The sequence below is a fragment of the Haliotis rubra genome, unplaced genomic scaffold (genome assembly GCF_003918875.1).
Source record: "Haliotis rubra isolate DU_JTF1 unplaced genomic scaffold, ASM391887v1 Scf3, whole genome shotgun sequence".
Classification (NCBI taxonomy): Eukaryota; Metazoa; Mollusca; class Gastropoda; order Lepetellida; family Haliotidae; genus Haliotis; species Haliotis rubra.
The window spans coordinates 6,324,983-6,337,497 of NW_025766968.1; the positions used below are offsets into that span (position 1 = coordinate 6,324,983).

Here is a 12,515-nt window from a genome sequence, read left to right on the forward strand (position 1 = left end):
CCACCAGTACCACACACCACCACTTGGCACCTTAACACCATCTTTCCACCAGTACCACACACACCACCACCTTTCACCATCTTTTCCACCAGTTCACACCATCTTTCCATCTTTCCCAGTACCACACACACCACCACTCAGCACCTTCACACCATCTTTCCACCAGTACCACACACAATACCATCAGCACCTTCACACCATCTTTCCACCAGTACCACACACCACACTTGGCACCTTAGCACCATCTTTCCACCAGTACCACACACCACCACTTGGCACCTTCACACCATCTTTCCACCAGTACCACACACCACCACTTGGCACCTTCACATCTTTCCACCAGTACCACACACCACCATCAGCACCTTCACACCATCTTTCCACCAGTACCACACACCACCACTTGGCACCTTCACACCATCTTTCCACCAGTACCACACACCACCACTTGGCACCTTCACATCTTTCCACCAGTACCACACACCACCACTTGGCACCTTCACCATCTTTCCACCAGTACCACACACACACCACCACTTGGCACCTTAACACCATCTTTCCATCAGTACCACACACACCACCACCACCTTCACACCTTCACATCATCTTTCCACCAGTACCACACCACGTACCACACCACTTGGCACCTTAACACCATCTTTCCACCAGTACCACACACCACCACTTGGCACCTAACACCATCTTTCCACCAGTACCACACACGACCACTTGGCACCTTAACACCATCTTTCCACCAGTACCACACAGTACACGACCACTTGGCACCTTCACATCTTTCCACCAGTACCACACAATACCATCAGCACCTTCACACCATCTTTCCACCAGTACCCACACACACCACCACTTGGCACCTTAACACCATCTTTCATCTTTCCACCAGTACCACACACACCACCATCACTTGGCACCTTCACACCATCTTTCCACCAGTACCACACACCACCACTTGGCACCTTCACACATCTTTCCACCAGTACCACACACCACCATCAGCACCTTCTCACCATCTTTCCACCAGTACCACACACCAACACACCATCTTTCCACCAGTACCACACAATACCATCAGCACCTTCTCACTATCTGTCCACAAATACAGCACACCAGCACCTTGCACCTTCTTGTTTCCAGTGATCCCTGATACAATGATCCATCACAATCCTGATATACAAGGCACAAGGGAAATCTGACATAAAAATAAACAAGACTTGTTGACAGATGGAGAAACTGGAGACTCAGACAACTGCGTCACCGATAAGAACGATAATTCCTTGTTTTAAAATGCATAAGAAATTGACACGGTAAGAGCAGACAAACACGTTTTTAAGTCAAGAAGAGGAAGCAAGTTCTTGCCACTGCCTGAAATACAGTAACCTGCAAAATGGATTGTGTCCTTTCTCAGCCTGCAGTTCTTCACTTGATTTGCCCCGAGACACAACTAAACAGATCATAGAAAAAGTCAACCTGAAGTGAATTGAACATAATCAGAAGCTGTGAACCTATAACTTAAGTCAGAAGGGTAATTTGAATGCAAAAAGCAGTTTCACAGGTTTTCATAGGATAGCAAGAGAAAACCGAATTTGGATGGCATTGAGACAGTTGCTGCACACAGGCCTCAGCACTGGTAGATCTCGGATTTCTTTAATTCATTTATTGTAAATTAACTGAGGGAAGTTTTCAGTATGAAGGTACTTAGGCTTATAGTTTCTGTTCTGTAGAAGATTAAGTAACACATTTCTACCAAAAGGTTCATCTATCAGCATAACTGCATTAGGGTACAGTCATAAGTTGACATGTATCAAGGCACATTGCCAAGAGTACTTAATATATGTGTGAGTGAGTTGTACACCGCACTCAGCAATATTCCAGCTATATGGCAGCGGTCTGTAAATAATCGAGTCTGGACCAGCCAATCCAGTGATCAACAGCATGAGCATCGTACTGCGCATTTGGGATACGATGAGTCAACCAAGTCAGCGAGTCTGATCACCCAATCCCGTTTAAGTCGCCTCTTACGACAAGCATAGTCGCCTTTTGTGGCAAGCATGGGTTGCTGAAGACCTATTCTACCCCGAATCTTCACGGGTCATATGGGTACTATAAGTGTACAGTATCATGGTACATACCTAAGTGTACATGCATTGGATACTGAATACTGTTTCCTGTATGCATAAATTTTGAGGAAGGAACCTGCTTTTGTCTTGTCGATCCCATGGGATCCACAAAATGTATGGGAACATGCACATTCTATTGTATTCTCCATGTAATGGAGTTTGTGTCCAAGAAGTAGATACCCTTCCATAATTAGAGGAAGGCATCAGAAATACTTCATATTTTACTTGTCGATGTAAACGGGTAACATGGGGACCCCCATTCACACGTTTGGCAGCCTCCATCGCATCATAATATGATAAAGAAGTTGTCCTCCATGAAGTATCCGATCTTTCTTAATAATCATCAACTTCTGACATGCTAAATAAATCACACTCTCCATCATAGAGAGTTATAAATATGGAGGCAATTGCTTTTTGAACCACTCCAGTGTTTCATGTTTCAGTTTCTAGTCTACATGAAACAAGTGTTCCAAACTATCTGAATGATAAGATTGCAGAAATTTACAGATTTACTTCAGAAGTGAGCTGAACACAGAACATCTAATGACTCTAGTTTCAGTACAGTTATCTTGCCAATGCTGATAGAACATATGCATCACGCACCAATTTTCATTGGCAACATTAACATAACATCATAAACTCCTTACATCAAACTATAAAACCTTCGGAATACAAGTATGACTGATCAAGTACTTTCCATCGCTTAAGGTTAACATTCTTTTTATGAAAATTTGAATGATTCTTATGAAATTGTCAAGTATAATTTCATTCCTTCACTGCGAGTCCTGAAGAAGTCGGGGAAGTTCAGCATTTGAGGTAAACATTCCCAGGGAAGTTATACTTTAAACAGTAACATCTTTCATCACTGGTCTCCTCTATCCCCAAAGTAAATATCTAAACATTCACACACTTTAGCACCCAGTTAGGATCACTTTGTTACATCTCGTGTAAGCAGAGGTTTACACGACCCTACATACACACACCATATCTGCTGTAAAGTCTTGGTCAAATAAGCCAATCGTGTCGCTCATGCCCGGATATGCCCTTGTCTTTTTTCCCTTACATATGAAGTTGAAAATCTATGACCAATCTTTGCAGGAAGCTGTATCATTTAGCACGACTTAAATAAACAAATCTCCGATTCCACTGATCGTGTATATGTCCTGGGTATGTCAGAGACCGAGTGAAGGCAATAAAAGAGATTTTGTATTTAAATTGATCTCATATGCTCATGCTGTTTACTGGATGATGCCATTTCCTTTTAAATTTGTTGCCTCAAAAATCAAACATCCTGATATCAACACAGCTGATGGGCACCAGATGCATTTACGTAACATATGTAAAATGCATCTGTGAACGGATCTCAAATGATTTTCCAGATGCATTTTGATGACTACTTTGTCGCGACTCTTTCCTGATTTTGCTGGAAATTACCATTTCTTGAGTCATAAAACAAAATAAAGGATATCGCTTATGTGTAAAACATTTCTTCAGTAATGCTGCCTCCCAATATTCTGGTCAAAAAGAAAGTGTGTATTTACCCAACACATATACAGGAAATAAATATTTTTCAGATTCATTGGCACAAACATTATGGCTGAATTAAAACAGAATGTCAACTTACAGATATGTCTTCACAAATATATAACTAGAATATTTCTTTGTGCAATATTCTCTGACTCTGCTTCTCACTTGTTCACTCACTCATTCAACTCACCTCATTCATTCACTCACCTCATTCACCTTACTCACCTCAATCATTCACTCACTCACTCTGCTACTAGTGGACCTGTACACAATTTAACTGACATCACACATACCACAGCCTTCTGAGACTGACTCAGTCGCCAATCATTAATGCTGCTCACTCATTCACTCACTCATTTATTCACCTCTCATCTCATTCACCTCACTCACCCACCCAAACCCACTTACTCACTCACCCACTCAACAACCCACTGACTCACTCTCTCACTCAACCACCCATCGACTCACTCAACCAGCCACCCACTCACTCAACCAGCCACCCACTCACTCACCCACCCACTGACTGACTGACTGACTCACTCAACCAGCCACCCACTCACTCACTCACCCATTGACTCACCACCGACTCACTCTGCTACCAGTAGACCTGTACACAAGTAAACTGACATCACACCCCACTCACTCACTCACCCACTGACTCACCACCGACTCACTGTGCTACCAGTAGACCTGTACACAAGTAAACTGACATCACACACAACTCACTCACTCACTCACCCACTGACTCACTCTGCTACCAGTAGACCTGTACACAAGTAAACTGACATCACACACCACTCACTCACTCACCCACCCACTGACTCACCACCGACTCACTCTGCTACCAGTAGACCTGTACACAAGTAAACTGACATCACACACCACTCACTCACTCACTCACCCACTGACTCACTCTGCTACCAGTAGACCTGTACACAAGTAAACTGACATCACACCCCACTCACTCACTCACCCACTGACTCACCACCGACTCACTGTGCTACCAGTAGACCTGTACACAAGTAAACTGACATCACACACCACTCACTCACTCTCACTCACCCACTGACTCACTCCTGCTACCAGTAGACCTGTACACAAGTAAACTGACATCACACACCACTCACTCACTCACTCACCCACCCACTGACTCACCACCGACTCACTCTGCTACCAGTAGACCTGTACACAAGTAAACTGACATCACACACCACTCACCCACCCCACTCCCACTGACTCACCACCCGACTCACTCTGCTACCAGTAGACCTGTACACAAGTAAACTGACATCACACACCACCTGTACACTCACTCACTCACCCACTGACTCACCCACTGACTCACTCTGCTACCAGTAGACCTGTACACAAGTAAACTGACATCACACCCCACTCACTCACTCACCCACTGACTCACTGTGCTACCAGTAGACCTGTACACAAGTAAACTGACATCACACTCCACTCACTCACTCACCCACCCACTGACTCACCACCGACTCACTCTGCTACCAGTAGACCTGTACACAAGTAAACTGACATCACACACCACTCACTCACTCACCCACCCACTGACTCACCACCGACTCACTCTGCTACCAGTAGACCTGTACACAAGTAAACTGACAACACAACTGATAACGTATTATAGTTTCGTATACACGTATTGTATCAAAACATACTGAGAAGCATTTGCTTTCTTTCATAGTGATATGTGATGATATACCCTGGTCGGATGTCTCGAAGTTCAGATAACTCGATATTTTTTCTTGGTCCCATGAATATCGAGACATTGGTGCTCAAATGTACACTGATAAGGCCAGACCAATTTTTTTTCTTGTTTTACGGATCCGCCTGTCGTATTTTTTCAATAATAAGAAAAAAAATATAAGTTAATTTTCCCCCGCTCAAAAAATATAATCCTAATGTTTTATTGGTCAAACAGGTAAATTTACAAGAAAAGTTTTTTTAGATTGTGTTTTGCCCCATATACACTTCATAAATTCCCAAAAGTAATATACTTGTAGTATTTATTTTTTTTTTTTTTTTTTGTTTTTCCTTCCTGCCATTAGGTTTTCTGAGGACAAAAATCCGTAAAGCAAGAAATAAAATTGGTCTGGCCTTAGTTTGACATCAAAATCTGGGCTACAGAAAACAAATGCTCTGATAATTAATCAAACTTGTCTGTTTAACTCTAAAAGTACAATTTGTTGCCAATTCTCCTGTACAAAAACACAACATGCTATTCAGCTAGTCAAGTTCCCAGAAACAAGGCTGTATTGTGTGCAGTTACTCTATCTAGTCTTATTTTCTTTTCATAAACATATTAATTAGAAATCTATGTTTCATTTTTTTTAGTATTTACATATAAATTTCTTTCATATTTTATGTAAGTGTTGCCCCAAACATTACAAAAGTAAGACAATGTTCACTAACTGCTTTACTCTAACATATTATTTTTTATTTAGGCCAGACCAATTTTATTTCCTGTTTCACGGATCCGCCTGTCGAATTTTTTTCAAGAATAAGAAAAAAAGAAAAAAAAATTCCCCGCACAAAAATAAAATCCTAATGTTTTTTATTGGCCAAAAATGTAAACTTACAAAAAAAGGTTTTTTTTACATTGTTTTTTTTACCCATATACACTTCATAAATTGCCAAACGTAAAATATTACTTTGACTGGTGATTTTATTTATTATTATTTTTCCCTCCTGCCTTTAGGTTTTCTGAGGACAAAACTCCGTAAACAATAAATAAAATTGGTCTGGCCTTATTTTTGAATGTGTGTTATTGCAATAGTCTATTTTAAGGACTTTAATCTCAGTCGATCTTTCGTCTGGACAGATTTTTCACATCAAATTATTCTAAATCAGTAACTTCACAAATCTCTTCAATATTTTTTGTGCACCTTTTTACCAAGACAGATAAATTCATTACCGGTAACATTTTGATGTAACACTTCCGTCTAGTTTGATAAAGATCTTATCTAAATTACACATATTAAATTTTCTGAGTCATTTCCTACAAACTGAGCATTAAACAGTTGAATTTATGTCCAGTGTAGAGCAATTGCCAAAATTAGTGATATGCACACAAAAAAGCACTCTAGCACCTCTGAACTGGTCTGTAATTGGTGTCCAGTATTATCTTGGTTTTCCACACTCCTCCCAGGAACAATATCCTTCTACTAATTGGCTTTTCTAATTACCCTGATCAAGTCACATGCACTGCAAGACTAATTAACAGTATTTGAAGTAGGCGACAGACTTCTTCCGGACTGTCACCTTCATAATGCGACATTAATACCATCAGGTTGTCTCAAGAATACCAGCATGGGAAGCAAGCATAGGGGACATCGCTGCTAATCGAGTTACTAAATTACAGAGAATTTAATCGGATGAGGGGAATTATGAGATATGGTTTAGCAAATTATTCCAGCTTTATTTAGTCTCACATGTAATGAGTCAGACAGAAAATAGCATATTTCCTTCAAAGATTTGTCTAATCCTTGGAACTGGATTACTTCTGAATCAGTTAGCATCCATGAAATGGCTTTGAAATGAAATGGCTTTGATGAGATGACAATGACTTTAAAAGGTGTGTAAACAGAACTAACATGAAGGTGTATGTAAACAGAACTAACATGAAGGTGTATGTAAACAGAACTAACATGAAGGTGTATGTAAACAGAACTAACATGAAGGTGTATGTAAACAGAACTAACATGAAGGTGTATGTAAACAGAACTAACATTAAAGTGCACTTTGATCATGAAGGTGTATGTCAACAGAACTAACATCAAGGTTTTCAGTAATGGTGTCCGAGCAGAACTGGTTATGGTAAGGTGAGAGTGTTAATCTTTAACATTTACAACTTGATTGAATTTGACCTGCAATCATTGATATGAGGTGCTGATGAACTGTCTAACTCCATACTATATCAGGCTCAACTTGGATATGAACCCAGGATCATAGGTTTGAAACTACATACTAGATCAGTTTGAACTGCGATTTGTACCTATAATCAAAGGTGTAAAAATAAATCAGGAGCCTTGCAAGCCAATTTTTTTCTCGCGTAAGCCTGATAGGGTGCTAAGCTATATATTTAGATAGTATTGAGGGCTTGCTTAACCTTTTTAGCAACAATCATGTGTAAGCCCGGGCTTTTTTTCATAATGATATCTACGCCCCTGTAAATACTAGGTCCCAAAATGGGATTTGAACCCAGGATCACATGTTTCTGGCATATGCAAGGGATGCAACTCAGCACAGTAAAGTTTTGCAGCACTCAGCAATATCCCAGCTATATGGCGGTCTGTAAATAATCGAGTCTGGACCAGACAATCCAGTGATCAACAGCATGAGCATTGATCTGCTAATTGGGAACTGATGACATGTGTCAACCAAGTCAGATATAAGCTGATAACAGGTGAAGACCTATTCTACCCGGATCTTGTAAATTGCAGCACCTTAGACAACTGTGCCATCCAATAACTGATAACAGGTAGATATGTGTTTATTCGTTGCTGCACACTGCAATATTCCAGCAATGTGTTGTGGCATGTAAATAACCAAGTGGTCGACATCATGAGTAACATGCTATATCATTTGGTTACAAAGACAACCACTTTACGCTGGAGACATATTCCTGCCCCGAATTGCTGACTTAATAGTGAGTGAGTGAGTTTAGTTTTACGCCGCACTCAGCAATATTCCAGCTGTATGGTGGAGGTCTGTAAATAATCGAGTCTGGACCAAACAATCCAGTGATCAACAGCATGAGCCTTGAACTGCGCAATTGGGAAATTATGACACGTGTCAACCAAGTCAGCGAGCCTGACCACCCAATCCCGTTAGTCGCCTCTTACGACAAGCATGGGTTACTGAAGATCAATATTCTAACCTGGACCTTCACAGGGTTGCTGACTTAATAAATAAGGAAGCAACCAAACTGCAATAACATCACATAATGCCTTTCATCCATCAATCAGAACCAAAGGTTGTGATATTTTGTAGAAGTAAATCTTACATAGATGTTTAGAGTTGTATCTTTTTATTTACCACTCAATCAAGCATGCAGAGTAGGGTAAATAGCAACAAATTGAAAACATGTTTTATTTTTTTAAGTTTGTTGGTTTGGGTTGATCAAATATGCACCCCAAAAATGACAACATCTTCTATTTCCAACTGTGAGAGAGAGACTGGAAGAGTTGATGATGAAGGTGTGTGTCATCACCAGCAGCAGCATGAGATCTATCAGTGATACGGTCTGGAGGTTCCCACTCAATCAACATTTACTAGCCAGTTAGAATTCAAAACAGCAAACATGTCATAGAAAATTAGAGAAAGATGTCATTGAATCCCGATCAAGCCTCATGTTATCAACATCAAGTGATGTTCGGTCCTGTGAAAAGAGCCTGGCTTTATCAAGTCCAGATCATCTGCACGAAATATACAAAAGGAGGTATCCGATTTGCTGTTCTGGCCATAAAACTGAGAGGTGTTACTGCCCTGTTCATTGATGAGGATTCAATGAGCTGGCGAAAGTTACAAGATCACCCTCAAAGGTTCCCCATCCAAGCTATCAGGTTATCACAGTGGCACTGTGAACCTGAGGATTCAATAAGCTGGTGAAAGTTACAAGATCGCCCTCAAAGGTTCCCCATCCAAGCTATCGGGTTATCACAGTGGCACTGTGAACCTGTGGATGAGCAGCCCCTGACGCTGGAAGTCTGACACTGAGAGGGTTAATCCTTTGTCATTACAGAAGCCATTGAGCTGTGTCAATATTGAACAATGTTCCTCTGGAAATTTATTCAACGTTTTAAATTTGTGGTCACCAGAATCCCTTTGATTCTGCGTACACGCAATTTCAGACTGATACCTTTAATCTTTACATTCGATAACTGAATTAACTTACACCAAAATAATGTTTATCCCATTAAAAATAAACACATCTTCAATTTTGAGACTGGAACACTTGATTTAAGCTCATAAAATACTGATTGATAAAATAAGGTTAATTTTTTACCTTAAAAAAGAAAAGGGTAATACCTAAATTTAATTGACGAAGATGATAGTTCTTCCTCCTAATTTTAATAGAGTCAGACTCACTAGTTTTAAATCTCTAACTGTGATATTCTAGTTCATTTACTGTCCTTCGCAGACAGATTTTGAGATATAACTTTATAAATTATTTAAATATGACCCTTTTAAGTCACGATATGACTGAAATATTGCCAAAGTTACAATAAATTTTAACTCACTCACTCACTTATAGAGTCAGACATCATAAACCACCGGGTCTCCTCAACCATACATTTATGTTGTTATTGTTCTTAGATATATGGCATGCACCTTTACGAGAAATTTATCTACATATTCAGAGGTAGAATGCCTAAATCAAACAAACACCAAACAAAGGATCTCTTTCCAAAGAGACATATTCAAATCAATACGCTTCACTAAGACAGTACCTCCATGAAAGGTCTTGCTACCATCATTTAGCTTCCACTATCTCTTTGTTAAGTCTGTACTACAATAGAAACAATAAACTGTCTGTGTTATGTACTGTTATGTGACACAACCTATCTCTCGGCCATAACACTGTCACACAAAAACAACGGGCACATTACTCACCTCCGATATGCAAATACAGGTACAATCCAATGGTACTTCCCCACATGGAAAAGTCAGAGGCACAGGGACACCACGTAAAGTTAATCCCCGTGAAAGGCTGGTGGTGATGTCACTTTCAAGGGATGACAAAATGCAGTATCTAAACCTGCAATAAATAGAAGGAGAACGTGAATATTGCTCAAAGTCAAAGTAGTAATTTACATCAGAAAAACTTTGTTGTAGTTCTCTTGACCTGAGTGACTTAAAATTAAAATGTTGTGACATATTTTCGTGCCTATCAATTAAGGAAGTGTGCTTTTAATAGGTTCACAAATGACAAATCCATGTCATACTAAAATAATGTACATCCCGACAAAGTTTCAGTTCTACTGTGCTTGCAGTTTGGAGGAAGAACCATTTGTGAATAACTATAAATTATAACACAGTGTACAAGGATATTTATTAATATTTTGTACAAAATTGTCTTCTGTGAATTAATGGGACCGTAGTATTGCTAGACATCATACCAAACCTTTATCTTCCTATATCCTGTAGCTTCTGAGAAGACACTTACAGGAGTTTTAAAAGTTTATAGCATTTATTACGACAGTATTGTATTTTATTTTACTGAAATGAAGAGATCTGTGAAGTTAAAGGAAATATTAAATTTGACCCAAGGAAGAGTGAAAGATCTGCAAAAATGTGTTTATATGGATTTGAAGGGTCAGAGCTTAATGTTAATAATATTTGTTTATAAATCTGATATGATGTATAAACAGACATGTCACTCATACACTTGTGTTATAACCATTTAGACTTTAACAATTCTTAACAATTGATAATTGCACAGCTTCACCCAAAGAATTCAGTACCCACCAGTTCAGTCAGACCTTGACAGCATAACTTCAGTACTACCCCATAGTATTTGAGGTCCCCCTTTAAACCTCCCCATCATCGTCACAGCTGGTAATCTTCCCCTACCTTTACTGTCCCAATTAATCTATACAAAATTTTAAGGGCAAAATCACAAGTGTCTGGCCTAAGACCGGTGTGTCCGCCTCAGTGCATGCACCATCCTTGCTGCATGTCTCCACTGTGAACATTGTAAACTGTCTGTACACACGGAGGACGGACCAGGGCTCTCATCCTGACTTACATACTCTACGACCTAGAGAGATTCACGCCTTGTTATGATATCACAAGCTTCCTCGATAAGGCAATCATAAATCTCAACGCATAGAATGAAAAAAATAGTTTAACTTGTTTATGGGATCAGGTTTAATTTTGTTCAAAATAAAAAAATACTGGACTCATGAAAAATGTACTGAGATCAAAACTGGACATAAAATCTTACACGATTATGATACTCGGAAGTGAAAGCAACAAATAAAAAGTAATGACAGAAGTATGAATGATACTTCACAGCGATAGCACATCTTTAAAATATATTAAAAATGTTTTTGCCATGTTTTAAAATTGAAGACTTAAAATGAAAACTTAATGACATTTATGCACACTTTCCAACTGTGAAGGAAACTTTTACAACTTGAGGTGCTGATGTAATGTTACGTATTATATATTTACTGATTATGGATCAGCTGTAGAGAAATATATACTGTATGTTTGAGTGAATGAATAGCTGAATCAGTAAATATATATGTATAGATTTATGTCAGTACTACTTGAGGAAATGTATTGAACTGAGATGGTATTCCAGTGTGGGAAGAACACGCAACAGTCAACACTACAGTGTATAGCAAGTATTGCCAGCCATCACATACCTGTCCTACTCCTTCTTACATGCCCCACAAATATCCCACACGCAAATATGCCACTCAAACCACATACCTGCCTACTCTGCTAAATGTCCATCCACTGATACAAAACCGAGTCACACACAGCCGCACGATTACGCTAGCGTCCCTTGACAATACATCCAAACACTGACCACGAGAATCAGCTACTGACGGTCAAACAGATACACCTGGCTAGAGACCGCTCGTTACAGGTGTGAGTGGATGACAGCACTTGGATCGGCAGGCTCGGTGACCCCTGACCCGACTCCTCCAAGTTCACAATACTGGCCGGCCCTCTATAGCAGCCAGGTAACGAGGTGGTTGATATGACTGCAGGGGGTGATAAAGGATAAAGGATGCTCCAGCTCAATAAAACTGTATCTCAATGATTTCTTCACACTATCATCTGGCAGTATTGGGGCATCAAATCAGATTC

At 39.8% G+C, this 12,515-nt stretch overlaps 1 long non-coding RNA gene across 3 annotated transcripts in view; it reads right to left on the minus strand.

Annotated features, from left to right (window-relative positions):
• Nucleotides 1-12,515, minus strand: part of LOC124282470 — a 209,675-nt gene that overhangs the window by 110,806 nt on the left and 86,354 nt on the right. For 2 of the 3 annotated variants that reach the window (XR_006900163.1, XR_006900165.1), the window contains exon 2: nt 10,305-10,449. This is a non-coding gene — a long non-coding RNA (uncharacterized LOC124282470). Of the gene's footprint in view, nt 1-10,304; nt 10,450-12,131; nt 12,332-12,515 lie in introns of those variants that run through there. The other variant, XR_006900164.1, reaches the window with a different exon arrangement.